This window comes from Ambystoma mexicanum, chromosome 8 (assembly GCF_040938575.1).
Source record: "Ambystoma mexicanum isolate Mex_15411 chromosome 8, UKY_AmexF1_1, whole genome shotgun sequence".
NCBI classification, from domain to species: domain Eukaryota; kingdom Metazoa; phylum Chordata; class Amphibia; order Caudata; family Ambystomatidae; genus Ambystoma; species Ambystoma mexicanum.
This window is the reverse complement of record NC_090929.1, coordinates 329,234,911-329,261,724: the sequence shown is the minus strand read 5'-3', so window position 1 is coordinate 329,261,724 and position 26,814 is coordinate 329,234,911. Positions and strand designations below refer to the sequence as shown.

Here is a 26,814-nt window from a genome sequence, read left to right as displayed (position 1 = left end):
CATCTTCCAGAGGTACATGGACAAGATATTCGCCGACATGTTGTTTTTGTCGGTAGTAGTGTACCTGGACAACATCCTAATCTTTTCCAAGTCTTTATCAGAGCACCGATCATTGGTCAGATTAGTTCTACAGCGTCTGCAGTTCCATCAGTTACTGGTAAAGCCAGAGAAGTGTTCATTTGAACCCACAACAGTGTCCTACTTGGGTTTCATACTATCCAAGGATGGTATTGAGATGGATGCTAATAAAGTAAAGGCCATTAGAGATTGGAAGGAACCTACCAATGTCAAGGAACTACAAAGGTTTCTAGGACTGGCTAACTTTTACAGGAGGTTTATTCCCAACTTCTCCAAGAAGGTACTCCCTTTGACCTCCTTATTGAAAAAGGGTGTGAGGTTGATATTCGGAGTCGAACCTCAAAGAGCTTTCAGTTTTTTAAAGGAATGTTTTTCTACAGCACCCATCCTGGTCCAACCGGATCAGGCCAAGCCTTTCATTCTTGAAACAGATGCTTCTGGAGGGGCGGTAGGGGCAGTCTTACTCCAAACGACGGAAGACGGCTATGAGCATCCGGTTGCTTACTACTCCAAGACACTTAGTAGTAGTGAGTGCAACTACTCTGTAATCGAAAAGGAGCTGTTGGCCATAAAGTTGGCCTGCCAAGAATGGAGACATCTCCTACAAGGAGCCACACATCAATTCACCATTAGAACTGACCACCGTAACCTTCGGGTTTTGCAACAGTTAGAATGTTCTAACGCCAGACACGCCAGATGGGCGTATTTTTTCTTACAATACGACTTTATGATTACTTACATACCTGGCACAGAGAACAGGAAGGCTGACGCTTTGTCCAGAAGCCTAGGAGAGTCATCTAGTTCCTATCAGGAACATGAACTGGTTTTTCCGCATCTCACTGTCCTAGCTTCTACAGTTTCGTTCCTTCAAGACCTAATCCCACAGTATAAAAGGTGTTCCGAAGTTCCGTTATCTGTTAACCAGGATAAGGACGGATTGTTCTATCATGAAGGAGCTCTCTACATTCCTACGAAGGAGTTGCAAAGGCTAATACTTTCTTGGTGTCATGACACCCCTCTATCCGGTCATTCCGGTATTAGGAAGACCTTTGATCTTATCCAGAGAGGATTCTGGTGGCCTACCTTAAGAAGAGATGTAGGCCAGTATGTGTCTGCTTGTTCGGTATGTGCTTCCAACAAGAACCGAACAGGAAGGCCGTTGGGGTTGTTACAACAACACTCCCTACCAGACCGTCCTTGGGAACATATATCTACCGATTTTATCGTAGATCTCCCTCCATCATATGGCATGACTACAATCATGGTGACCATTGACTCCTTTAGCAAACTAGCGCATTTCTCTGCCTTCAAGCAAGTCCCTTCTGCCTCTGAGATGGCCGCAACTTTTCTCCAGGACATTGTTCGTCTTCATGGTGTACCTAAGACCATTGTGTCTGACAGGGGATCCCAATTCACCTCAAAGTTTTGGTCCTCCCTTTGCCAAGCACTCGGAATTCACAAGGCTCTTTCCTCAGGATATCATCCACAGAGCAACGGCCAAACAGAAAGACTTAATGCCAATTTAGAACAATATCTTAGGTGTTTTTGCAGTCCACAACAAGAAGAGTGGTATCGCTTTCTCCCACAAGCGGAATTCGCTTATAACAATTCCCTTCATACCTCGATCCAGATGAGCCCTTTCTATTGTACTTACGGATACCATCCTCAACACCTACCCTGGCTCAGTCCTCCTTCTACCAAGATTCCGGCTCTAGATTCAATTCTACTAGACCTACAGAAGGTGCACAAGCTCGCTAAGGAAGCTCACCAAGCAAGTCAACTAGCACAGAAGAAGTGGGCTGACAAGGGTCGTCGCGCCCATCCAAGCTGGAAGGTCGGACAATTGGACTGGTTATCCACCAGGTATCTACCTAGATGGGTTCATAGGGGGGAGTTCTCCTCTCGTTTTCTTGGGCCTTTCCCCATTTTGCAACAGATCAACCCGGTTGCATATAAGCTCCAGCTACCAGACTATCTTAGGAAGGTGCATCCGGTCTTTCATGTATCCCTTCTCAAAGAATACAAGGATGATCCCTTCAAGAGACCTGTTAACCGCTCACGTGCCCGAGTGATCTCGACGCCTGAAGAATATGAAGTATCTCATTTGGTGGATTCCCGTTACCGCAGAGGGCGGTTATACTACTTGGTTCATTGGAAGAATTATCCAGTAGAAGAGAGGACATGGGAACCTGTGAACCATATACATGCCCCACGTCTGGTGCAGAGGTTCCATCGACTTCATCCGGGCAAACCTGGGGGTGCCCCGAGGAAGAAGGGGTATACTGTCAGGAACTGGAGATTGTGGAAGCACTGGAGGCTATGATCAGCGCGCGCTCCAGTCCTCACCCAAGATGGCCGCCGTACCTTTAAGAGGCTGGCTTCTCCCACAAGCCGGTGCGTTGTATCTGTTTGTCAACGCTCGGTTTGTGTGTTGGAGTTTCCTCTTGGATCCTTCTGTGCCTTCAGCGAATCTACTTACCGCCTTGTTTCCTGCTCTAGTCACCCTCCTCCTACCTGCCGTGCCTCTTTTGTTTGTTTGCTCTATTTTCTCTCCCGCCTTATAATTCTTCATCTTTCCACTCCTGGTGTCTCGGCACCGCCTGTTTTTGTGCTTTTGCTTTTAGTTAGTTCCATTTGCTCCTGTTCCTTTCGCCACTCTGCTTATCCTTTTTTTTTTACTTTTATTTTGAACTGTGGGTGCCGGTATCCTTACTTCTATCAGCGTTGCCTAGCCCTTCACAGGTCTGGGTCCCTGTTGCTCTGACCTCACCCTGGGAAGCTTTGCCTTTACTCAAACTGACGAAATCCGTATATTTTTCTATTTTTCTTTTCGGTCTGCCTTGCATAAACTGTTTAGGATATTCTTTTTGTCATAATTTCTTCTTATCACGTGGTGTTGCCTTTTTCACCTTCTATCCTTTACTCTTATCTGCATTTAATTAGGAGAACTTCGGGAGTTCTATGCAGTTTATACTCCCAGCAGTCTGAACTATTGAGGAATCTGTCTACTATCTACAAGTATTCCTCTTTTGGTGTGGAGAAGCTCCGCCTTCCTTTTCGATTGAGAGGAACCAACTACCCCCCATCTGAACCCATCCGGAAACAGGGTTTTTTCTGCATTTGTGCTTTTTCCTGGAAATTAGGACTGGCCCTCTGGGGATCCCCGAGGTCAGAGTTACATCTCTGCCAAGGTGGCCTCCGGAGGGGCCAGACCCTACCTACACGATAAGAAGTTCCGAACTCCAAAGGACAAGACTCCCTCAAGGAGAAAGGATCAGAAGAAGCCCGAGGCCAACCCTAAAGAATCCTTCCCAGAAGATCCAGGTGAGGAGTTGGGGGAGGAAGCCTCGGTTCATGACACAACAGCACGTTATGAATATTCCAAACACTACTACTAATATCGCAATCAACTTCCATCCCCAAGAACGCAGTATTCCCCAAAACCAGGACTCTGTTCCCCAGCTCCCTTCTTCAGTAGGGAGTTCGGAGCTTAGGACATGCATTTTCTTTATTGCTTCAAAAATCGTAGGGGAATAGTCATCTACGAATACGCAGCACGCTGATCCCACAATCTTGCAAATTCCCCCACGATCAACCAGGATTACATCAAGAGCCATTCTATTTTGCAGCGTCATTAACCTAATTCCTTTTTCTTCCAACGTCATTTTAAATAGTATATTTGTCGTTGCGTTTATGGTATCTTTTAGTATTCTGGACAGCTACCTTATGTTATAGGAGTTCACTATCTGGGACAAGAATGGAATGAATGATTTTACTACGTCCTTCGCTATCAAAACACCTTCGCTACTCCCTTTGGTTCTAGATCTGGATAGCCTGGCCATGTCTGCTGTTTCTAAGAGGAACACTCCCGGGAACAGTAGACCTAGGTAACATGTACCTCCCCAGTTTCTGGGCAACCAAGGATATGCTTTCTCTCCACATATAAAATAGACTTGATCTCCCACATATACTGGTTCTATTTCCCATTTTAGTACCACTGTATTCATGCATCTAGTAAATGTTCCTACTAAATAGGAGCCTTTCTTTTTAGACAAAAAGGGACAGTTCTCGGGTTGTAATTCACCGTGTAAGAAGGGGGAATTGCATCTTTGTTCCCGTCTGTTCTTACACGAAAACGTCATCACAGATGTTTTAACTGGTGGGGACAATCTGTCTTGTCTATTTTGTCGCATACTTTTTGGCGTAGGTTCTGGGATCATCACTTGTGCTTTATGGAATATGGAACAACCCACAGGCCTCATAATTATTTCCTCAAACTCATTCATGTTTGTTCTATCTAATTGACCCGTACTACTCTTATTCCACTTCCCATAAAACATTGCACTTAAAGATGCACTGCATGCAGAACTTAATGGTAATGGTTGTACATACCACCCTATTCCTTTCCCCGCATGCTGCGGTAAATGGGCGCATACCCAACAATTATTTTTCTTTAGAATTGCATGCGTCATATTCATGATGAGTAATAGCGTATTGTTCCCATACCCTTCTCTGTGTCTCTCTTCCATTGGGGATAAGGTATAAGTAATCACCTGAACCGGGCTTTCAGTAGTGGATATATTAACTATTGGTAAAAACATTGCCAATGGGTGTATAGACTCCACATACCATAACACAAAGGCTGTCGTTATTGGTGCTACCACACTCATGAAGCACATGATTATTGTTAAAGCCAGCACAATGTTTTTTACCAAGCGTTTTCCCTAAGTTTACAGTCTTTATAACTAACTCATTCTCAGCAGTGGTGCAGGAGGAGGCTGAAACCGATCCAGACATTTTTCTCACCGTCCTTCTTCTTCCTGACAATATCTCTCTTTGTCGCACTTGTCCGGATGTCAATAAGTTCAAAGGAATTGTCAACAGTTTAGTCTGCCAGCCCATTGCAGCCTGGTTTGCTTATTCGTTCTAGGCAAGATCACTTATCCTCTCTCATACTGCTCAGAGGACTTCTGAACAGTTCTCTATTGCCTTTGTACCATGTGCGCCCAGCTTGTCTGCTCTGGTTCAGGACACATGTACTTTTTATGATCGCACCGAGGAGCCGTGAGTCTTGAATTGTCCGACTTGCACAATTCTCACGCTTCTCTCCTCTACACCTCTAGTTCCTTCTCGGTCCATGAGCGGAACCAGAGGTTAGCATAAACACCAAAGAACTGTGGATCACTCTGTCTTTCGAGGCCGCAAATCATATCGCCTCACTCCTGATATTGTGTGATCCGTGAACAGTGCCGGTGCACTTCCAGATCCAGGCACAGAGTCAACCTGCGGCGCAATGGCAGATGTTGGTGTGCGCCGCGACAGTGATGCGGATTCAGTCTTTGGCTCTGGCGAAATGGCAAGTGCTGGTGGGTGCCAAAGGGGTACACGTTTAGTATCTGTCGTTATTTGCAATGCAGATTTTGTGTCGGCCAACAGTGATGTAGGTTCTGCTGGGCCACGTTGGGGCACTCTTTGCCCTTCCCCCTTTTTGGCAATCCTTTCAGGCGTTGTTTCGAGTTTCACTTCCCGCTCGGACAGATTTAGCAGCGGTGGACTGGCAGCAGTTTCTTTCGTTTCTGGGACCGCTGTCTCTTTCCGGTCGTCCGGATTGGGCAAGTCTTTCAGTGAAGATGGGATCTTTTTGGCATGGGTGGCATGGATCCACGACTTCCTCCCATCCACCCGTATTGCGTTGCCAGAAGCACTTGATAGGGGCCGCGCCACCTGGGTGCTAACAACGATTTTCTCTCAAAGTTCTTAAGCAGCACCCAGTCGCTGGGCTCCAGTGCGTGCCCCGGACCAGTATATCTTACGGGTAGAGCCTCCTGCACCTGCTGATAAATCAAACGCAATTTCTGCATTAAAAGGCCACAATAAGTGCTAAGTACAGGATGTTCCACTTCACTCAGTCGCTTTGGCTGAGGAGCGCACCAAACATTCGCCGGCCTCCCCATCACAATCTCATACGGGGAGAGCCCAGTTCTAGCCTGTACAGACGTACGCATGCGCAATAGCGCTATCGGTAATGCATCCACCCAACTCAACTTGCTCCCTGCACATATCTTGCTAATTTTTGACTTGAGGATTCCGTTGTGCCTCTCAACAAGACCGGCCAAACTCGGATGCCTCGAACTATGAAATCTCTTATCAATCTGAAGACCCTGCACATATCTGTAATACCACTGCGCCCACAAAATGTGGACCGTTATCTGACCATATGACACAGGGCAAGCCAAAACGGGAAAAGTATTCTTTAAGCATTACTTTTGCCGTACTCATTGCTGTGCAGTCTTTTAAGGGATATGCCTCCACCCACTTGCTGAATGCACAGATCACCACTAAGACATATTTCAAGTTTTGGCACCTCTCCATCTCTATGAAATCAAAATGGATTACTTCAAAAGGCATAGAGGGCGGGCCAAAACTGCCTATTGGAGTCACTGTTCCCTTTCCTACATTGTGTTGTAAACACATAATGCAGTTCTGCACCAACCTCTCTGCATTCTTCTTTATGTTTACATTCTGCCATACTGTAGATAGGTGCTGCATTATTTTTTTCGCACAGATGTGGGTAGGGCTGTAAGCCATTGTGACCATTGCAGTCACATAAGAATTTGGCAACATCCAGTTTTTAGTTCCCTTGTCCACCCAACAACCCTCTAAATCTAACTCAGCAGAGCCCTCTGCCCACCCTTGTATCTCATCGGCCATGGCTTCAGCCTGCATCTCTTTGACAGTGGCAATTCCATCTTCTATCATACAGGGTACTTCCTCAGTCTGAACTGTCATCATTCTATTATTCAAATCAGTGGCAATTTGTTTCGCAATTCTGTCTGCAAATGCGTTTCCCTCTCCCACTTTGCATGTTATCTTTTTAAGTGCCTCGCATTTCACTATTGCTAGGCACTCTGGAAACGTGAGTGCAGACAGCAATCGTACAATCAAAGGGCCATGTTGAATTCTGGCCCCATGCAATGTCAAGAAATCCCTCTCAGCCCAGAGTCGACCAAAGTTATGAACCACCCCAAAAGCATACTGACTATCAGTTCAAATTTTCAGAAATCTCGCAGGCTCAATGCTATTTTTTCTGCAGCTTGTGCCGAGTTGTAGGGAATTCTTTTGCTTTCTACAACGCTCTGTAGGGTAGTGATAGCGTAAGCGGCAGTTGACGTGCCATCAGGTAGTATAAAACAAGAGCCGTCACAAAATAACTCTCCATCTGGCTCCTTTTGTGGGATGTCACTTAAATCAACTCTCCCCTCCGTTTCTTCCTCAGTGACCATTAAGCAATCATGGGATGGTGATTCGTTGTCACCAATTTCTTTTATGGGCAGTGGCATTAATTCTGCAGGGTTCAAAGCGCTACACCTCATAATTTGGATATGGGGTGCAAATAAGACAATTTTGTATCTTGTCAGTCTAGCAGAGGTGAGGTGTTGCATCTGTGTCCTATTTAATAGGACATCTATGGCATGTGGCACCATCAAAATTAAAGTATGCCCCAATACCATCCCTTCCGTTTGTTTCACTGATGCAGCAGCCGCCGCGACAGATCGCAAAGATCGTGGTAGTGCGCGCGCTGCAGGGTCCAGCGCAAAAGAAAAATAGCCACACGGCCTATTTCTTCCACCTTGTTCCTGTGTCAAAACAGTTAATGCACATCCTTCATTCTCGCATACAAATAATCTAAAACCTTTTTCATAATTCGGCGTGCCCAAAACTGGAGCAGAACATAATGCAGTTTACAATTGATCAAACGCTCTCTGACATTCTTCATTCCACTGCAAAGGCATCACCGCATCCTTCTTAGTTAATAGCACCATTGGCTTCACAATTAACGCAAAATTACCGATCCACTGCCGGCAATAAGAAGCCATGCCTATTATGGCTCTGACTCCTTTCTGTGTCTTCGGAATAGGCATACAAGAAATACTTTCTATGCGTTCTGGCGTTAGCCTTCTCCCTTCTTTCGAAAGTAGGTAGCCCAAATAAGCTACCTCCTTTCGATTATATTGAAATTTCTTCAAACTAGCTTTATGGCCATGTGCCGCTAGGTGTGACAGTAGTAATATGGTGCTCTTTTTACAAAGCTCTTCTGTATCAGCAGCGATCAACAGATCATCTATGTATTGCAATAGTACACACCCCACTGGTAATTCTAGCATGTCTAGCTGCTCTTTTAAAGCTCTACTGTAAATACTCGGATTTTCCGCATATCCCTGTGGAATGCACGTGAATGTAAATGATCGTCCCCCTAATGTGAACACAAACAAATATCTACTGTCCTTGTCCACCGGAATGCTAAAGAAAGTGTTTTTTAGATCAATTACGCTAAAGTATTCTGCTGAGGCAGGTATCATTGTCAATATTGTAGTGACGTCTGGGACCAAAGGAAATTGTGGATCAACTACTTTGTTTAGCGCGCGCAAATCAATTATGAAACCATATGGTACTTCATTGCCTCCTTTCTTAAAGACTGGAAGAATCGGGCTGTTACATGTACTGGCTGTAATTTCTTCAATTACCCCTAATTTCACCAAATCTGAAACAATACTTTTCAATCCTTTCTCTCCGTTTGCCAAAATTTTATACTGGGGAATTCTTGGCAGTGTAACTCCTTTCAAAATGATCCTCACTGGCTCTATCTTCAAGCATCCTACATCGTTGTCATGCATCGCCCATATACAGGTTGGCACTTTTCTTAACTCTCCTGGCAAGGTTTCAGACATGAATTCTGACACAGGGGCATCTTGTGGCCAAATCGTCAGAAACACCCCGTCTGACGTACAATGTATAATCGCACCTAGCTTTTTCAACAAGTTCAATCCCAACAAGTTCTCCCCACAATTTTCTGTTAGGAGAAAGGGACAATGTTCAGTGAATGGTCCTATAGTAACTGGGACTGGTTGGGACACTGGGTTTATGACTGGTGTACCTGCGAACCCTACGGAAACATTCTTTTGCCCTGACAGTGGTATATCCGGAACCAAGTGATGGTCTATTGAACACTTTTGCGCTGCTGTATCTACAAGGAAGCGGTGCTCCTTATTCCCGACTACCATTTCTACGTAGGGTCCTCTCTGATTCACAGGAACAGACACTGGTTCCGACCCTTGCCCTGGGCTGTCCTAGTGGGGAAATAACACATCATCCGATGTGTAGTCACTACTATTACTGTAATACGTATTTGGCTGCGTATTGAAAATGTTCCCATTCTTTCCTCTATTTCCCCCACTCTGATTCCCATACTGTTGGTTTTGCTGACCCTGACTCTGGTTAGGAGCACTTTGGTTTTGGGCTTGGTTTTGATTACCTTCATTATTGGGGTGCTGCTGCATACTATTCCTATTTGGTCCATTCGCTCCTTGGTGCCCTCTGTGCTGTCTTCTCTGACCAGGTCCATTTCTATTCTGTAAATGTGGACATTGCGCTCGCCAGTGTCCTTCCTCCTTACAGTATGCACACTGATTTGGTCCCAATGGCCCCCCATGCATATTCAAATTACTCCTCCCTTGTGCGTTCCCTCTTCCTCTATTATGTCCTGCTACTTGCTGCAGTAACACCCTTGTTTTCCCTATGCATTCTTTCAAGTCTTCCCCCACCTGTTTTAATAACAATAATTCGTCCACCATCGCCTTTCGCCTCGGCGATGGTAACTGTTGCCGTCGATTGTGTGGCCCCAGCACTTCCTTCCTATCTCTCCCAATATCCTTACCTCTGTACCGAGGTGCAGTAAACACCTCAGCATAATCATTATTCAATTCATTTTTAAGCTCAAAAAGTCCATACACATGTTCCCTCACTTCTTCATCTCTTTGTCTATAGCGTGCTAATGCATTTAAGTCTAACAATCGCTGCGGTGGTAATTTCCCAATTAACTGTTTCCATTTCCCCACCAAATATTCGCCCATGCATTCCAACACTACCTGTCTTTCGTTGCTTCTTCAGAAGTCATACATCGAAGCCAATGCTGCTGTCCCATCATTCCCGTCTATATACATTTCTGCCTGTTGCTGCAATTCCACCTTCCTTTCTTTGCTGATCGCACTGCGAGTTACCCTCATGCATCCATTTTGTTCAGTCCCGCCTCTTGCCCCCGTGGTTTCAACTTCAACCCCTGGAGGGACGGACGGTACCGAGTCTGTATCTAAGGCGGGAGGTGCGGATGGGAAAATAGGAGTGGTGAGTGTCTGCTGTGGGCCTGGTTGGCTAATAGGAAGTGTTACGTGCGCAGTCTGTGGCTGTGAGAGGGCTTTGGCTACGGGAGGGAGAGTTTGAGCTACGGGAGGGGCTTGAGCAATAGTCACTGATGTGTTTGGCCTCGCTTCTGGTCTTGGGCCTTGTTTTGTATGGATCAATATGTTTTCCATCACTTCATCTGCTATGTTCAATTCTCGTTGTGGGTATATTTTTTCTATATTCAACTGGCCATGTCTACCTGACCTCCTTAGACTCTCAGTCCACTCCTCCTCCTCCTTTTCTTCCGCTACTTCACATTTTGATTTATGCCTGCGCGCATGCTTCGCTCTACTGTTAAAGTCGGAGCATTGCTTCCCTTCTCCAGTCCTTAACGATATCAAATGCTGCGGGACCGCTTTCTTTCTTATCAACACCCTTTCCAAATTATCTATTCTCGCTATCTCAAAACTACCATTTATCGGCCACTGATGGTCTTGTTGCTTTCTGGTTTGCCTATGCCAAGTCTCACAGAATATTATCGCTCCCACACCATACTTCACATATGATATGGCATTTGTATGATATGGCATTTGTAACGCGTCTATACACAATTGTTTCAAGGTGCGACGAGGCACGGGGGGAACAAGGGGAGACAGACAACGATCCTACTAGGCCAGGTGTCATTCAGATCACGCAAGTGCAAAGGGTAGAGGGGAAGGGAAAAGTGCAAGGGGGAAAGGGAGAGGGGAAGTGCAGTACAGGGTAATTAGCATACAGCATACAGGATAAATAACAAGGGCCAGCTGGTGGTAAGTGCGAAGTAAGTGCAGACAAGTGCTGGGAAGGGGGGCTGTAGGGATACAGACACGTAGTGCAGGGGTTGCCAGGGAGGCAGTGCAGGGGAGAGTGGCTGGGCCAAGGACCGAGAACGGTGAGTGGCCCAGTTGCAGATTCAGTGCAGTTTCAGTAGTATTAGCAGGGGAGAGGGGGAGAGAAAGCGGAGGCAAAGAGGAAGGTTTTGAGGTGCTTCCGGAACTGGAGATGGTTCTCCTCAAGTTTCAGGGAGGCAGGAAGGCTGTTCCAGAGGGAGGCCCCTGCAGCAGTCACTGGGAGCCAGTGCAGTGATTTCAGTCCTGGAGAGATACGGTCCCTGGGCTTGAGGCCAAGGACAAGTCTCGTAGTCCTGTTCGGGATGAGTTGCAAAGGGCGGAGAGTAGAGGCGGGCAGATTTAGATAGAGGCTGTTACAGTATTCCAGCTTCGAGAGAACCAGGGCTCTAGAGACAGTGAGCTTCTGGGGGAAGGAGAGGAAAGGAAGGATACCTCTGAGGAGGTGTAGCTGGTAGTGTGACTTCTTAGAGACGTCAGATATGTGAGGCGAGAAGGAGAGTGTGGAGTTGAAGATGACCCCAAGGTTTTTAGCCTTGCAGGTAGGAGCAGGAAGAGGGCCCAGAGAGGCCGGCCAGAGAGCTGCAGAGAAGGAGGGAGTGGGTCTGCTGATGAGTAGAATCTCAGTCTTACTGGCATTAAGGCAGAGGTCGTTGGCGGCACACCATTCCTGGATAGCAGAAAGACAGTCAGAGATGAGGAAAGGAGAAGAGGAGGCCGAGGGTAGCCTGAAAATGAGCTGGGTATCATCCGCATAGCACTGAAAGTTGGGGCAGAGAGCGGCAATGTGGTGGGCGAGAAGTGCCAGATACTGGTTGAACAGCCAGGGAGAGAGGTTAGATCCCTGGGGGACACCACAGGTAGAGAAAAAGATGTCAGAGAGGAAAGACCCCAGTTGGACCTGGGAGGGTCGATTGGAGAGGAAAGAGGTCAGCCATGCAAGAGCCTGACCAGTGATACCCAGGTTATCACAGAGATGGTGGAGCAGGATGGTATGGTTGACGGTATCAAAGGCAGAAGAGAGATCAAGCATAATGAGAACACATGGAATGTTAGAGTCAAGGTTCGAGAGCAGGTCCTCACAGATGTTCAGGAGATCAGTTTCCATGCTTCTGGCAGCTCTGAAGCCAGACTGATGGTCATGAAGATTACCAACAGATTCAGCATGGAGATTAAGCTGGGAGATGGCCAGTTTCTCCAGGAGCTTGCCCAGGAAGGGAGTGATAGAGATTGGGCGATAGTTAGCTGGGCAGGAAGGGTCGGAAGAGTGTTTCTTAAGAAGGGGGTGCACAAGGGAGTGCTTGAGAGGGGATGGGAAGACTCCAGAGGCGAAGGAGTGATTGCAGAAGTCAGCAAGGGCAGGAGCCAAGGAGTCGATGTGGTCCTTGATAGTCTTGGAGGAACAGGGGTGGACCTGTTACATCTCATACGCCGGCGTTCCCCCAGGTGGTGCAATTTGGCCATCTTCCAAAGATTGTCTACCACAGCGGAAAAACCCCGCTAGGGTGGACAATACCCCAGGCATGTTTCAACCTTCCCCCTGGTTAATCAACTTTACCTAGGGTGTTTGATTTTGCAAAGTCAACTCTCAACCAATATCAGGACTATTTTGAATCGGGGTATGACTCACCTGATAAATCAATTTGTCCTCCAGGACACAATTTGTCTGTATACTGACGCAACCAATGACGTTGTGTCTGCGTTTCTTGGCTTCTGCCTCGTTTCGGGACCCTCGCCTCCTTGTTCTCTAGCCAGATAAGTCGATCAGGGATCAGATGTGTGCAGATCTGCAAAGGAATCTCTCATCACTTCTACAGGGCGCCCTGAACACCTCTTGATCCCAGCTCGACCGTCCAGTCCTCGTCGTTCTCCGCCTTTACTCAATTACTACGTACACGATGGAACAAGTGGGGGAGGGTCCCTATTCGGGTGCCATCTTGAAAGGGGCCCCTAGGGGTCCCTTGCATTATGGAAACAAGGCAAGTCACCACACACGATAGATATGCCAGACACTAGGTTGTATTCCCAAAGCAAATAGTCTCAGTTGGCCAACTCGGTCTCATGCCCCGCGACGTGTATCTCTAGACCTCGAGGGATGCAAGAGAGCGAATTACGTACATCAGTTACATATATACAAAATGCATATCATACAATCAGCTGTGACATGTTTAACACCCCCCTTTATTTGCTTTCTTTGAACTCGGTTTGATGATGGACACTTCCGACGAATATGACACCTTCAAATATCTATTCTAGTAACAATAGCAACCTTGCAAGTGCAGAGACATCTTTTCTTTGTTGAACAGAACACAGTGCTTCTGTTCTTGTAAGCGAGCTACATACGGGCCAAGAGTCACATTCCAGACCTTGCTATCTATGAGGTGCTATTTGTGTCCTGGGAGCCGACACGCTCTACAGGGCTCGGAAAAGGGGGGCCGTAAGAAGAGCATAATTCAAACCTTTAGCTGCTTTATTCTAACATATTCTACCATATAACGAGACTGTCTGGCAGCTGTGAAATGATTAAATGCCCTGCGGCTCTGCTTCAAGGCTACATTCGGGAGGGAGCCGGGCATTCCTCCCCGGAGCTGCCTACGTTGTGTTTCAACAAACTCTTATTAGCCTTGCAGCCTTACGGCCTTGTCCTTTCACGTTCTGACAACAATGTTAACAGTCGAGCAGTGTAAGCAGAAAATGTGCTGCGAAGCAATTTGAACAGAAAGCAATGAGCAATCATTAGAAAACAAAATGGCGATCCTTGTTACATCAAAATGGCGTTCATTGGTCAAACTCGGAAACCTGTATTTCTATCGTTTCGTACATGAGACGGTTGGCCTTCGGCCACCAAAATACATTTGCCGTCAATCGTGAGAGGTGTCAATTTTTCTAGACCAACAGGTTGAAGGGGGTCGAGGGTAGGTTTTTTTAGGAGGGGCGGACCCAGGCCTCTTTGAGGCTAGCTGGGATAATGCCTGATTTAAAGGACGCATTGATGAAGGCCGTAAAGAGCGGCGCAAAGCAGTCTGTGCAGTCTTTGATGATCTTGGGCGGGCATATATCGCCTTAACAAGGTGAGGGTTTGAGATTTTTAGTAAGTTGATAACTTCTGGTTCACTGACGTCCCTGAAGGAGAAGTCAGGTATGGTGGGCTTAGACGTGGCGGGGTGGAGTTGATAGGCTTGGTTCCTGTCTGTTGAGGTTATGCTTTGCAATGGTCTTTGATTTTCTTTTGGAGAAGGTCAATTTTGTGTAGCATGGCAGCTTGGATACTAGCACACCAAGCTTCATCTTTGATTATTTTATCAGGTGTATGGGGGGGGGGAGATGAGCTCTTTAAAAATGACGAAGATTTCTTTAGAGTGCGATTTGGCATTAGAGATTCGTGTGTTGAGGGCGTTGGCTTTGGCAGCAGTGATGGCTGTTTTGTATTGGTGGGAGATTAAGTTGAATTTGTTTTTGGCATTGCTGCAGGGGTTGGTTTGCCAGATGTTTTAGTGCTTCTCTTTTGTAGGAGCGCATTGAGTGCAGTTCTTCAGTGAACCAAGAGTTGGTGTGTAGTGATTTCTTTCATTTTTTTCCATTCGAGTGGTGCTATTTCATTAATAGCTTTAGTGATGACATCTTTGTAGATGTCTGCTAGGATATTGGGGTCATTAGTGAAAGGGGGTGCTAGTTTGGGGGTGTTGAGGTAAGGGCGCAGGTTATCCTCTTTAAGCTTTTTAGAGCTTCTGACTTGTGCAGCGATAGCAGGGGTCAGAGTTTTGTGGTTTTTAGTGATGGGAACAGAGAATTCGATACAGTTGTGGTCGGTCCAGGGCAGTGAGGTGTTAGAGGTGATAGTAGCGAGGCAATTATGGTCCGCGATCCACTCTAGAATGTGGCCTTTGGAGTGAGTTGGACTTTCTACTTTCTGGGTGAAGCCTAAGTCACTAAGTTCCTTGGTGAGGGTGACCGCAGGTTTGTCTTTAGCATCATTGAATCCCAGATTGAGGTCTCCTAGTAGAAGGGTTTTAGTGTAGCTTTTGATATTATTACTGAGAATGTGAATGATGTTTTCCTGAGAGTCTAGGGTGAGGCCTGGGGGACGGTAAAGTAAGTGAATATTGATGGTACTGTTGGGGGACAGTGTGAGTTTGGCCGATAAGAGGTCAGAGTTGCTGGTCGAGGAGTGACTGACAAGTCGGAGCTGGAGGTTCTCCTTGTAGATGAGGGCTACTCTGCCTCCTATTCGTTCAGGTCTTTCTTGTCTGAGTATGGTGAAGCCTGGTGGTAGTGCAAGTGCAATAGCGGTGCCTGATGCTTCATGTAACCATGTTTCTGTGATGGCTAATAGGTCAATGTTGTTGTTGGTTAAGAGGTCATGAATATCTGATGCATGAGCTGGGAGGGAGCGGACATTGAGGAGGGCACATTTGATGTGAGGTGTGTGTAGTTTGTTAGTGGAGGCGTGGGTGTCGGATGTGTCTGATATGTTATGTGTGGTGACATTGTGGGGTATGGTTTGGTTAGTGGGTGATTGTTTGTAGGTATGTGGAAGTTCAGTGCGAGGGATGTGTTTGATAAGTGAAATCATTTTAGAGAATAATAGCAACAAGTGCCAATGGACACGTGCTCTTAGTAAAGTAATTCCTAGCTCAAATCTAATGGCAGTTAGAGGGATTACATAGGGAAGCTTCAATACTGGAAGCCACAACTTGGCCTTGATCTGATTCAGTAGTTTGAATATAGTATCATCATATGATACCACAGGCCATAAGTAAGTTTGGCGACAATTTTGCCATGATAAAATATCAGTGCTGGTTTGAGGGGAAATCGGCCACATTTTCGATCTATCTTAAGTATTTGGTTTTGAAGCAATATTGCTTTTGTGACAGGCTGTTCTTTGAACCTGGTTGGGCACTAAAGTGAAAACCCTGGTAAGTGAAACTAGAATTTGTCTTGATCACAGTATTTTCCACATCCCAAGACCGACTACCTTTTTTCCTTCCCTTTGAGATAGCCAAGATCCTAGTTTTAGTAGGGTTAATTAGTAACCCATTATCTTAGGGATATTTGGGAAAAGTTGAAAGGAGTCTTTGCAATCCAACCTTTGAGTTATCAAGCAGAAAAAAGTTGTTGGCGTAGGCCATCCATGGTACTTTACATGGGCCAACTCTAGGAGTAACCAGACCCGCTTCTGCCATGTCGGCCACATCGGACACATATTGGTTAAACAGCCAGGGGGCTAGGACACAACCCTGCCTTAAACCCGCATAGGAACATATCCTGCTAGACAAGTCCCCTTCCTTGTTCAGTCGGATCCGAATACCTGAGTTTTTATATAGACCCATCACAAGCTGCAAAAGACTGTTCGGCAGTCCACAGCTGTCCAGCTTAGCCCACAATCTATTTTGGTCACCTCGGTCAAAGGCCACTGAGAGATCAATTGAGGCCAGATAGGTACAGCCTACAGGATCAGACCAGACCATTTCTTGGAGTGACCTCACAATTAGACCATTCATATTTGTGGAATATTCTTTACGGAAGCCGGTCTGTAATTTATTCAGCCTATGTTTAGTTGTGGTCCATTTCTCCTAATGAGTTAGTAATAACGAGGCAACGATCTTACAGTCTGAGTCTATTAAGGCAATAGGTCAGTCGTTTTTAGGCTCTGACTTGCTGTCTCTCTTAGATATTGCCACTATAACGGCAAAACGAATCTGGCAAAACGTCAATGTTGAGTATGCTCTCAAATTGCAAAAATAGCACATTTGGCAGGTTAAACACATCAGCCTTAAAGGTGTTATTAGTAAGGCTGTTCTGCCCAGTGCTCGAGACTTTTTACATTTTTTCACTAAATGCTGTATGTCTGCTATATCAAAGTCAAGCGAAAGCGACCAAGTGTTATCAGATTGGATGGTCCTAAACAGCAAGTCATTGGGCCTCATTACACGGAAGGCGGTAAACCATGGTGCTATTAACACCATGGTTGCCGCCGGTACCATTTTAAATTACATTTATAAAGCGCTCACACAGCCCGCAGGCATCGAGGCGCTGTTACAGGAATAGTTTTTTTGTCTTAGTTACGTATTTATAACGCGCTTAAAAACCCAGAGGTTTCTAAGCGCGGACCCGGGGATCGAACCTGTGTTGCTTCATGTCGTCTTGCTTCCAAGACGCGCACGCTGCCGCTGAGCTATCCTCCCGGGACCCATACCGGTACCACCATGGGGGAAAGGGGAATTACCACTCCATTCCAGGGTTGGCGGGGCGGTAATTCCCCCTTCCTCCATGGCCCTTCCCCATTCCCATTTTTGCCCCATAAGGCATAATGGGAATGGGGAAGGTCCCTTTGCGGGTCCCAACTTTAACGGCTGGTCTACACCAGCTGTTAAGGTTGGGTCCCGCAAAGGGACCTCGTAGTAAGGTGGTAAGGGTTTACCGGTACCGGTGCCCGTACCGGTACCGGTAAACCCTTACCGCCTACCGTGTAATGAGGCCCATTATCTTTATAATTAGGTGCAGGTCCATATAAGTCCAAAAATAACTTAATCCATTGCTGTTCAGGAACTGCATTCAGTTGAGAGGTTGAGAGAGCAACACCTTGATTATTAATCAGAGAACAAAAGGCCCCCCCATTGGAGTTAACCAGAATTTGGAGCATGCATTCAGCGTTGCTCTGCATCAAGCAAGCTCTTCTTGACTTGCAGTAATTTCCTTTATTTTTCTTAGTACAAGCTAATTTTATCTACAAGTCAATAGCTAGTGCTTTAATGTTCCTAATCTCTATCCGCATATTGCTTTTTACTAAATTTAGGTCTTCATTGTAACTATGCTCAGTTTTAGAGAACTTAGTGGATCTAAACTTAGAGTTCGAGTTTACTTAATTAACCATTTCCAATTTTCCAATGTAAAATCATTAAAATGCTTAACATTGAAAGAATCAATTTTCCACTCTAGGGAGGTAGATTGCATAATAAAATCTAGGTCTGAATTCAAAATTGCAATATTTGGCTCAGACCGTTGGATAGCGTTACCTGCAGTGGCAGATTTTAAATTTGGCAGTCTAGTTTGTTCCCTGGCAGTTATTAAAATGTTAAATTTGGCTTTTAAAATACCATGGTCACTCCAATCATTCCTAAAAACATTGAAAATGGTACAACAGTTTGTCAAACGGGAATCAACAAAGATGTAGTCTAAAATCTATGAACTATCATATCTGTACCGGGTTGGCTGATTGGTTTCATTTCCATAAGCAGTACCATTTGAGCAATAAAGCCCTAACACTTCCATAGCCAAACACCAGCTCCTTCCCGCTTGGGATTTGAAATTTTGAGGGAACACATCAGATGACATATCAGAAAGTTAATTTTCCAAATCCTGGAGAGAACAATTCACATTAAAGTCCCCTGCGACAATGACCCTGCCATTGGGGTTAATAGTTGTCCATGATTGGGCAAGGTCAAAAATAATCAATCGAAAGGTGGTGAGGTCAGCAATCCCCTTATGCCATAGACATAGAGCAGTAGCAGTTTAAAACGCAAATCTTGTGATGTTAATGATATTTTCATAACCCCAAAAGGGAGATCAAGTAAGGGGGCAGACGTAATTCCCAAAGCTGAGTCGGCAGTGATTAAGAGCCCTCCAGATGCTCAACCCCCCCCTGCTCGGTCTAGCCGCTTGGGTAAACACCTGAAATCCATCCAACACAGGGATCTCAGTCAACCAGGTTTCTTGTATCAGGAAACAATTTGCTTCCTTCAATGGCCACATAGCGGCAGGGTTGTTAAAAATGTGGTGACCCTCCAGTATCCCAAGATTTAATACTCAAAAACAGATCTCGCTTCTGAAGAGAGTCATCTATTTGCCAACTCTGGATCTGCTTTCCTCCACAGAGTAGATTTGAGTGAGGGTCAATCTACATTATTGCCCTCAGCAGGTTCTTCACAGTTTATAATTGATCGTACTCCATGGCGTGTTGGGTGAACCAGTATTTGAAGGCCCCCACCTGGGCCTTGCCTAGTAATCCCTTCCTCCTGCTCACTAACATAACAGACATCAAATTCAAGAGCTTGGAGTTTCTGCCTCCCAGAATATACGATCTCCTTCACCAAACTGGAGTTAAAGTACATGATGGATCATTCAGGGTATCTTCTGTCAGGCAATGCAACGCTATCTAAGTCTGCAGAGGTTAATAAACCCAAAGATGGTATTTTGGTGAAGATCATGAAAACATTACTCCTGTTTATGCAGACTGGGATACCAGGTCGCAGAAGACTAGTCACTTTAAATTTGAACTCACTTTGACATGATCTCACTGCGTTAGTGTCATATCGAGACGTTGCTTTCCTAGTTCCCACATGGTTTATAGGAGTGGACCCCACCTGGACATTGTGTTCCCTGGCTTGTCGCAATATACTATCTGGCTTAGATTTGGCAGATTCCGACCCTTCCACATCTCCACAGGTCGAGTGTTTTAAATAAGACATGTGTAAACTCCCCAAAAGGCGCCCCACCCCTAAGCTCACAGTCAGGTACAGGTTAGATGGCAAATTCCCCATAGAGCTTTCACTTAGTTCACAATTAGGTTGTTTGGAGCTCTCGGAACCCCTAGGACCAGGGTTTGGAAATTGAGAAATGACCTGATTATCTGGGCAGTAATCTTTACTAAACAGGTTATCCTGATTATTAGATAGGGGAATTGGTCTAGTAATAATGTCACACTGGACTGAATGGCAGGCAACTGCGGGTACAGCATGTTTGACAGTGGATGGAGATCCATCCAGATTCATAATAGCATTATTAATCCTACACATTCGGATGTCCTGTTTAGTTTCACTACCATTTGATATTGTAACCTGATGCAGCAAATTTGAAACACTCTCAGTTCGATTAGTAGACGGCAGGCGAATTTGGGTAGCCTTTGATGAAAAAATTGGAACCGCTAGATCAAACATGGTTCCGACAATCGACCTGAGAGGGAGTGAACTAGGTTCCACCACAGTTGAGGGAGGAGTCGGGTCGATTGAGAGTGCTTCCTGAACAGTCTGAGTGAAGAAGTCCACAGTTGATGGTTTAAAAGTTGTTGTTGCCTCCATTCTGCGTTCTTCAATCAACAGAGACAGAACAGGTGGTGAACAATTCTTATAAGCTTCTTCATTACTCTCAAGTCTCAATGTACTTAATCTTTGCGTAGTTTTCTGAGAGGACATTATACTTTTCCTGGCAATTTTAGCCATTTTTGTCTTGGTCGATTTGATTGTTGTACAGGTGGTAGATGGCTGTATTGCCATCTCGTCAGCCTCGGACTGGTTGGTCGAATATGAGGCTGCGCTTAATTCCCTGCCCAAATCATTTACAATTCCGTAGCTATTTATTGTGGTCAATCAAATCTGTGTTTGTGCAGAAGGCTGGGCCAGCGGTGGACCTTCATTAGAGTTAGGTTGCCGAACAGCCGCTGCAGCCAGCGTTTGAACAGAGACTATTTTCACTGAATGATCGTCAATAACGACAGGGTCTCACCATTCAGAACACTTTCCTTGGGTGGCCGGGCACCCCACTCCATTATAAGTCAGATGGTCTAAGATCGGTTGTATTTGCTAGCCTGATCCTAGTGCTTCAGGTTTAACGTTGACCTCAGACAAAATTAAAGTGTTGGCTTTCAGCTCATTCCATATATTGTCATATAAAGTCACGAAAGAGCTCAGAACCATATTGAGCACAGAAACAGTCAGATGAGGCAAACAAATTCTCTCATCAACCTCTCGCAAAGTGTGGCGCATTGTGGCGTCCCCAGAGATTTCTGCAGCTTCAATAGATGACTCGGTCCTGATTCGTGCATGCCCATCTGGGTCGTTAGTGATTAAGTAATTGTCAATGATGTTGGTTAGTTCAGTCGGCGAACCCGGATGGGATGCATTGCATGTTTGTTGGATTCCACTTCCAACAATGCAATCTGAGGCTGAACCAGAGTGCAAATTATTTTCCAGAGCCAAATCTGCTAATACAATTATGCTAAGGTCCGTAAGGTCTTTTATCCTGACCGTAGCACTCTGCTCTGTAATGATGGAATGGTCCAGCATTTCAATTGCTTTCACTGGAGCAACAGATTTAATTTCTGTACTGGTTCCTATAGTTCTGGCAAAATAATAGTCTGTAATTCTATGTCCTGCAATCAGTGGGTAGGTACAGTTTGGCCTAGGCGTATTAAGGTCCAGACGTGACTTCTTTAAACAAGCCGGAGCCCCAGACCATTTAGCTCCAGTTATTGGCCCTTCCTTATTTGTTGCAGTCACAGAGCTGATATTCATTGCGGGGTGAGGATGATTGCTACTAAAATTTTGTATTAGGGTGGCCACAATTAGTTCCTCTTGGGGGTTCAGTAGTTGGATAGATTTGTCCAGCAAGGAGGTCTCCGAAAGCGCATGTGTGATCGCGCTACCATTGCATTGTGGAGCTGTTGGTTCTGACTGATCCTCCTGAGCGGATTGGCTTCCTTCTAAGGCCCTATCTCATGGCTGCAATAAATATATTACTTTATGTGTGTTCCAGTACAGCATGCGGTGCCTAGATCAAAGGGAAAGAAGCCCCACAGGCTCTAGTGCACCCCTATACAATAATATAAGTTTTGGAGTCCTCGAGTCAACCTGGTGCACTCACTGAAATCACCAGAGGATAGAACAGCGCACAACGCCTCGGCCCATGGACTGCAGACTGGACACACATTTGGCAATACTTTGCGGCCGCTTCGTGGGGGAAGACACAGATATAGGCACTACAGGTGTTCTGGTTAGAGAAGGAGCTCCACTGCAGGAACAGTAAGTAAAGAGTGACCAGCAGACACTGCAGACTGGACATACACTTGACAACATACTTTTTGCTATCCAGCTTCCCCAACACTGGCCTTAAAGTGGAGGGGGTCTGAAACCCAAAATTCTCAAATCATCACAATGTTTGCTATCCAGCTTCCCCAACCCACTAATAACCTCATCCCATAACTAACACGCACCTCTCAAATTCTAAACATAACTCAACCATTACTATACTGCACAACAAACCGCACACACTTCACTACACCGCAACAATGAAACAAACCACACATAGTCTCGTACAGCAGCACACAACAGCAACCGACCGAAAAATTGCACCCACGCTGTTAACCGAACTAAAGCTGCCAACAGCACCTCATAGCTCTCTGGAGCCTTTTCCCGCTAAGTCCTACTAATTTACCATACCCCCTTGCTTTTCAGATCCAACAGCACGACAGGGGAACACTCCGGTGGTGAAAGTGCACAGTATAAATATCCTTTAATATAACATAACATAACATAACACAGGCCTTTAGGTGGATGGGGGTCTGAGATCCAAAATTCACAAATCATTCTAATTTTTTCTGTCTGACGTCCCCAAAACAGACCAAAGTAGGGGTTCTGAAAAACAAAACTGCTAACTCACCCTGTATTTATTTTAAAGCAAATGTGTGAGTGAAATAATAATTGCCATATGCATTTGCACAGATTTGTAAAACTAAACTGCTAGCCTTTTTAGAGCGAAGGAAAACTGAAATTGTATAGCATCGCAAATGTAAAGTGAGTTTATTCAGGGGCCAGTGTTAAGGATCATTTATTTTTAAATTTGTATGAAGTCAATATTATGATTTAAGTTTTCCAATCCAAATTGTGTGAGTTATTTATGTAGAGAGAACTTTATTGTGTTTTGCCGCAGATACAATGGTGTGACATTTTAGTGCTATTTTCTATTACCTATCATCCAAAAAAATACAAATATATTTCCTGTACACCGGCCTGGTTCTTAGCTCATTGGTCGATCAGGCGGAGGGGTCCAAAGTGTATTAGATGAATTGGAGATAGGGCTATACAAAATAAATGAAATTAACCATTTATTGTGACACACAGCCTGGACAGGGATGGACAACCTGTCTAGAGGGTGGCCTATCAATAAACCATTACAAACCTCGATGTCTCCAGAGCTCTGGTCATCTCTAGGCTGGACTACTGCAACAGCCTCGTCCTCAATCTTCCTTCATGCGCCCTTGGCCCCCTTCAACTAATCCAGAATAGGAATGCAAGACTTATCCTTGGCCTTGAGCCGAGGGGCCACATCTCTCCAGCCCTAAATTCTCTCCACTGGCTCCCGGTTGCTGCTAGGATCAAGTTCAAGACCCTCTGCATCACCCACAAGGCTTTCTGGGGCCTGGCCTGGAGCCCACTAGATCCAACTCTCTCCCCCCAAATACCTCCCTGCTTTTGCCCGTGGGTCTTTTAGCTCAAACTCTCTGCAGATCCAACTCTTCTCAAAGCAGAGAGTCGGGGTAGCAGTGCCCCTGTGGAATGGTCTCCCTGCCACACTCCGGCTTGACCCGGAGCTCCTTAAGTTCCGGAAGCTCCTTAAGACCCTCCTTTTATCTTCTTCCTTCCCTTTCCCCTCCCCCGCTAACACCCGCAGTTCCTGGCTGCCTGATTACCTCTGAGTTCTACAGGGCACCAGCCCCCCACGTTCCAGTCCACCCCCCTCCTTGCAATTAGAACCCTCACCCCCTGGACCACATGCAATCCCTGACACTTACTCTCCTCTCCTCCCCTTTCACTCGCCTAGACCCTGTGCCCCCCTCTATCCACCCTTTACACTTGCACTCTCTCCTCTTTACCCTGCACTCCCCTTCCCACACTAGCATTTCACATTTTGTGCAGACCGCCTCTCTCCTCCCCCGCGGGTCCCCCTTTCCCTTGTACATCTTGTTACTGCACTTGCAGGATCTGAATATCACAAGGCCTAGTGGGACCATGTATCGTTATCTTTCTCCCTTGTCCCCCCACTTTTTTGTCTTGTGGCGCCTTGAAACGCCATTTCTGTTTATATTTGTTACAAATATCCAATAAATAAAATACTAAATTGGCATTGCCAATGCTTGTTTTCATGGCGGAGGACTCCCCCGTCCCATTCCCGCTGGTACTCCCACTTACCACCCCTCTCTACTTTTTTGAATGATCTTCCTGTAGGCTTCAGGTTGGCTATTTGCAGTAGGGAAGTTTACTCTGCGTGGCTTTGCTCTGGTGTACAGGTCCTGTACTGTGTCCTGGCTGAACACCGGTGCCAGGGGACAGATAGACCTAGGAAATATCTATAATCAAATAAAGATAGGGTATGTCTCTCTCACTCTCTATGGGTCGCGGTATTTCACGCTAGCTGCCATCTACCCCATCACTATACTTGTGTATGGATGCCTATGCAGTACTCCTCTCTGTCATCTGCAAGTCTACAGTCATACAACGTTCCCGAATGCCACTCTTTCCATGTATTGACATTGATATTTTATTTCTATTGGGCTCGTACACAAGTGTTTCCGACATCAACCTAAGTTTGTGCACCTGCCCTTTCCTCCTTATCGTCGGCCATCCATTCCAGTTGGATTGTTTCAGTCCATCTGTGTGCCTGTTTGATTCTGTGTCTTCAGCGCCCATTTCTATCAGACCTGCAGAAGCACAAACGCAGATGCAAAATACTATGCAAACACGCGTTCACGTGTTTGCTTACAAATGTCGTGTGTACTTGGAATGTTTCCAGGCGACTGCTTGGATTATTCGGGGCCCCGCGAGATGGAGGACTCCCGAGCATCGCCCTGGAGCTGCTGCTGAGCCAAGAGGAGCACCTGTTCCTCTCTGCCAGCCCGTAGTGACACTGCCCCTTTAAAAGCACTGCTTTGCCCAGTGCGGCCGCTGGGGGCGCTGCTGAGTCTACGGTGAAGCTGCAATCTTCGGAGGAGCCCATCAAAGGCTAACAGGTACGTGAGAGGCTGGGGAGAGGGATCATGGCTCTGCCTGCAGATGCACCGTGATTGGAAGGGGCGGAGGATGTAGGGAGGAGGGGGCTTCGGGAGCTCCCCTGCGCCCTCCAGCCCCTGAGCAGCCTGCGGAGACCCTGGGCTGAAGCTGCCCGCGGAGGAATCAGAGCACAGGCAGTGCATTTTAAGAGAACCAGATCCAACACTTGGGCACCAACTTGATACCAGTCGTTGGATAAGTGCGACAGGGATTGACCGAAGCTGCGGGCACTCTGAAGGAGGATCCGCGTGGGCACCCTGCGGTCTGCTGACATCTGAAGGTAAGGGGGCTTATTGGCATTAGAGAGGGGAAGGGTTGGCAGAGGGAGGGGTGGCCCAGGATATCTATGGGAAGGGATGGATGGGGGGGGCAGGATTTGGTGCATCGATTTGAAGCTCTTTGCATAAGAGCCCTGCAGTCTTGAGCTGTGAAGGGGGTTTCTGTGCTGCGTGCGCTCTATGAGGAGGGGCGTGTTCCATCGTGTCCTGTCTAAAGAGGGGGTGCCCCTGAGCGGTGTGCTTGACGGCGAGGGTTACGTTATTTGTAAGAGGAGGAGGTACCCCCTCTGTTCTCTCTGAAGGGGTGTGCGTTGGTGCGGGCTGTGTGCAGAGCTAAGTGCGTGCTGTAGCTGAGCTGTGTACTGTAGGAGGAGCTAGGGCGCCCAGTGGACGCATAACCAGGCGAACTCCAGCGGTGTGTGCTTTACAGGGAACTACTCTGCGTATGGCGTATGGGGAGGGCTGCTCCTGTGCAGTGTGGTTAATTGGCGGGCACTCTTGTGGTCCGAGCTGTGTGTGTGTGGGGGGGGGGGAGCTGGGGGTGGCCCAGTGTTGTTTAAGTTGTGGTGCTCCTGTGCTATATGCATTTGAAAGACTACTCGACTGACCTATGATACACGAGGGTTGCTCTTAAAGTGTGTGCTTTTGTGTGCGGGCCCGGGGTTGTTTTTGGGCTTTACGTTATATGTGGCCGTGCGCTCGTGTGCGTGCATATATATGTCCGCGATGTATGAGGAAAACATTCTCTTATGTACCGAATGAAGACAGGGTGCTGCTGGAGTGCTGTGCGGGGAGAGCAGATGCTACTGTGCTGTATGAGAACCCCCCCTGAGTTCTGTGCTGTTAATGCGTGATGTTCAGTCCCGAGTTGTGTGAAATGGGAGTCCATCAGTTTGTGTGCGAAGAGGGCTGCTCCTGGATGGACCGTGCTGTGTATGAGAGTGCTTACCACTAAGCTGCGTGCTGTTTGAAGAGAAATACAGTACTTCACTGTGTGCGATTTAAGGTCGCGCTACCGGTGTGTATGATGTTGGGGGGTGGAGGGTATTCTCTGAAGAGTTTTATGAGGGAGACGCGGCGCCCTTTGCTGTACCGTATGCCATCCTGCAATGTGTGATGCACGAGGGGTTACCACCATGAGGTGAATAAACATAGGCTTCTCGTACAGTGTGCTCTACATCAGGGTGGGCTCTTGTGGGTGTGCTGCATAGGGGCAAGGGTGCTCATGTGATATAGTAGGGGTGTGTTGCTGATCTGCAGATGGGGTGTTCCTGTGTGCTTGTAGTATGGCGAAGGAGTGATATACTTGGGACGAGCGCTGGGTGAGAAGGCGTGCTCGTGGAGTGTGTTGTGTTTCGGTGTGAGGGTGGGCTCTTGTGTGTATGCTGCATGAGGGGGTGCTCATGTGACATATGAGATGGGGAGTTGCTGAACTGCATGTGGGGATCACTCTACTCTTGCTGTGTGTAGTTAGGATGAGTACTGCATGAGAAGGTGTGCTCATGGAGTATACTCTGTTTCTGTTTGGGGTGGGCTCCTGTATGTATGTTGCTTGAGGAGGGGTGCTCATGT

At 46.5% G+C, this 26,814-nt stretch overlaps 1 protein-coding gene and 1 long non-coding RNA gene across 3 annotated transcripts in view; one reads left to right on the top strand and one right to left on the bottom strand.

Annotated features, from left to right (window-relative positions):
- Positions 1 to 26,814, bottom strand: part of LOC138471895 (uncharacterized) — a 265,990-nt gene that overhangs the window by 125,053 nt on the left and 114,123 nt on the right. The gene's annotated exons all lie outside the window — the stretch shown is intronic.
- The window catches only part of AJM1 (apical junction component 1 homolog), a 352,779-nt gene continuing 350,821 nt past the window's right edge, over positions 24,857 to 26,814 (top strand). The window contains exon 1 of one of the 2 annotated variants that reach the window (XM_069609756.1): positions 24,857 to 24,924. The gene's annotated coding sequence lies outside the window, so the exon portion shown is untranslated. Of the gene's footprint in view, positions 25,245 to 26,814 lie in introns of both variants that reach the window. The other variant, XM_069609754.1, reaches the window with a different exon arrangement.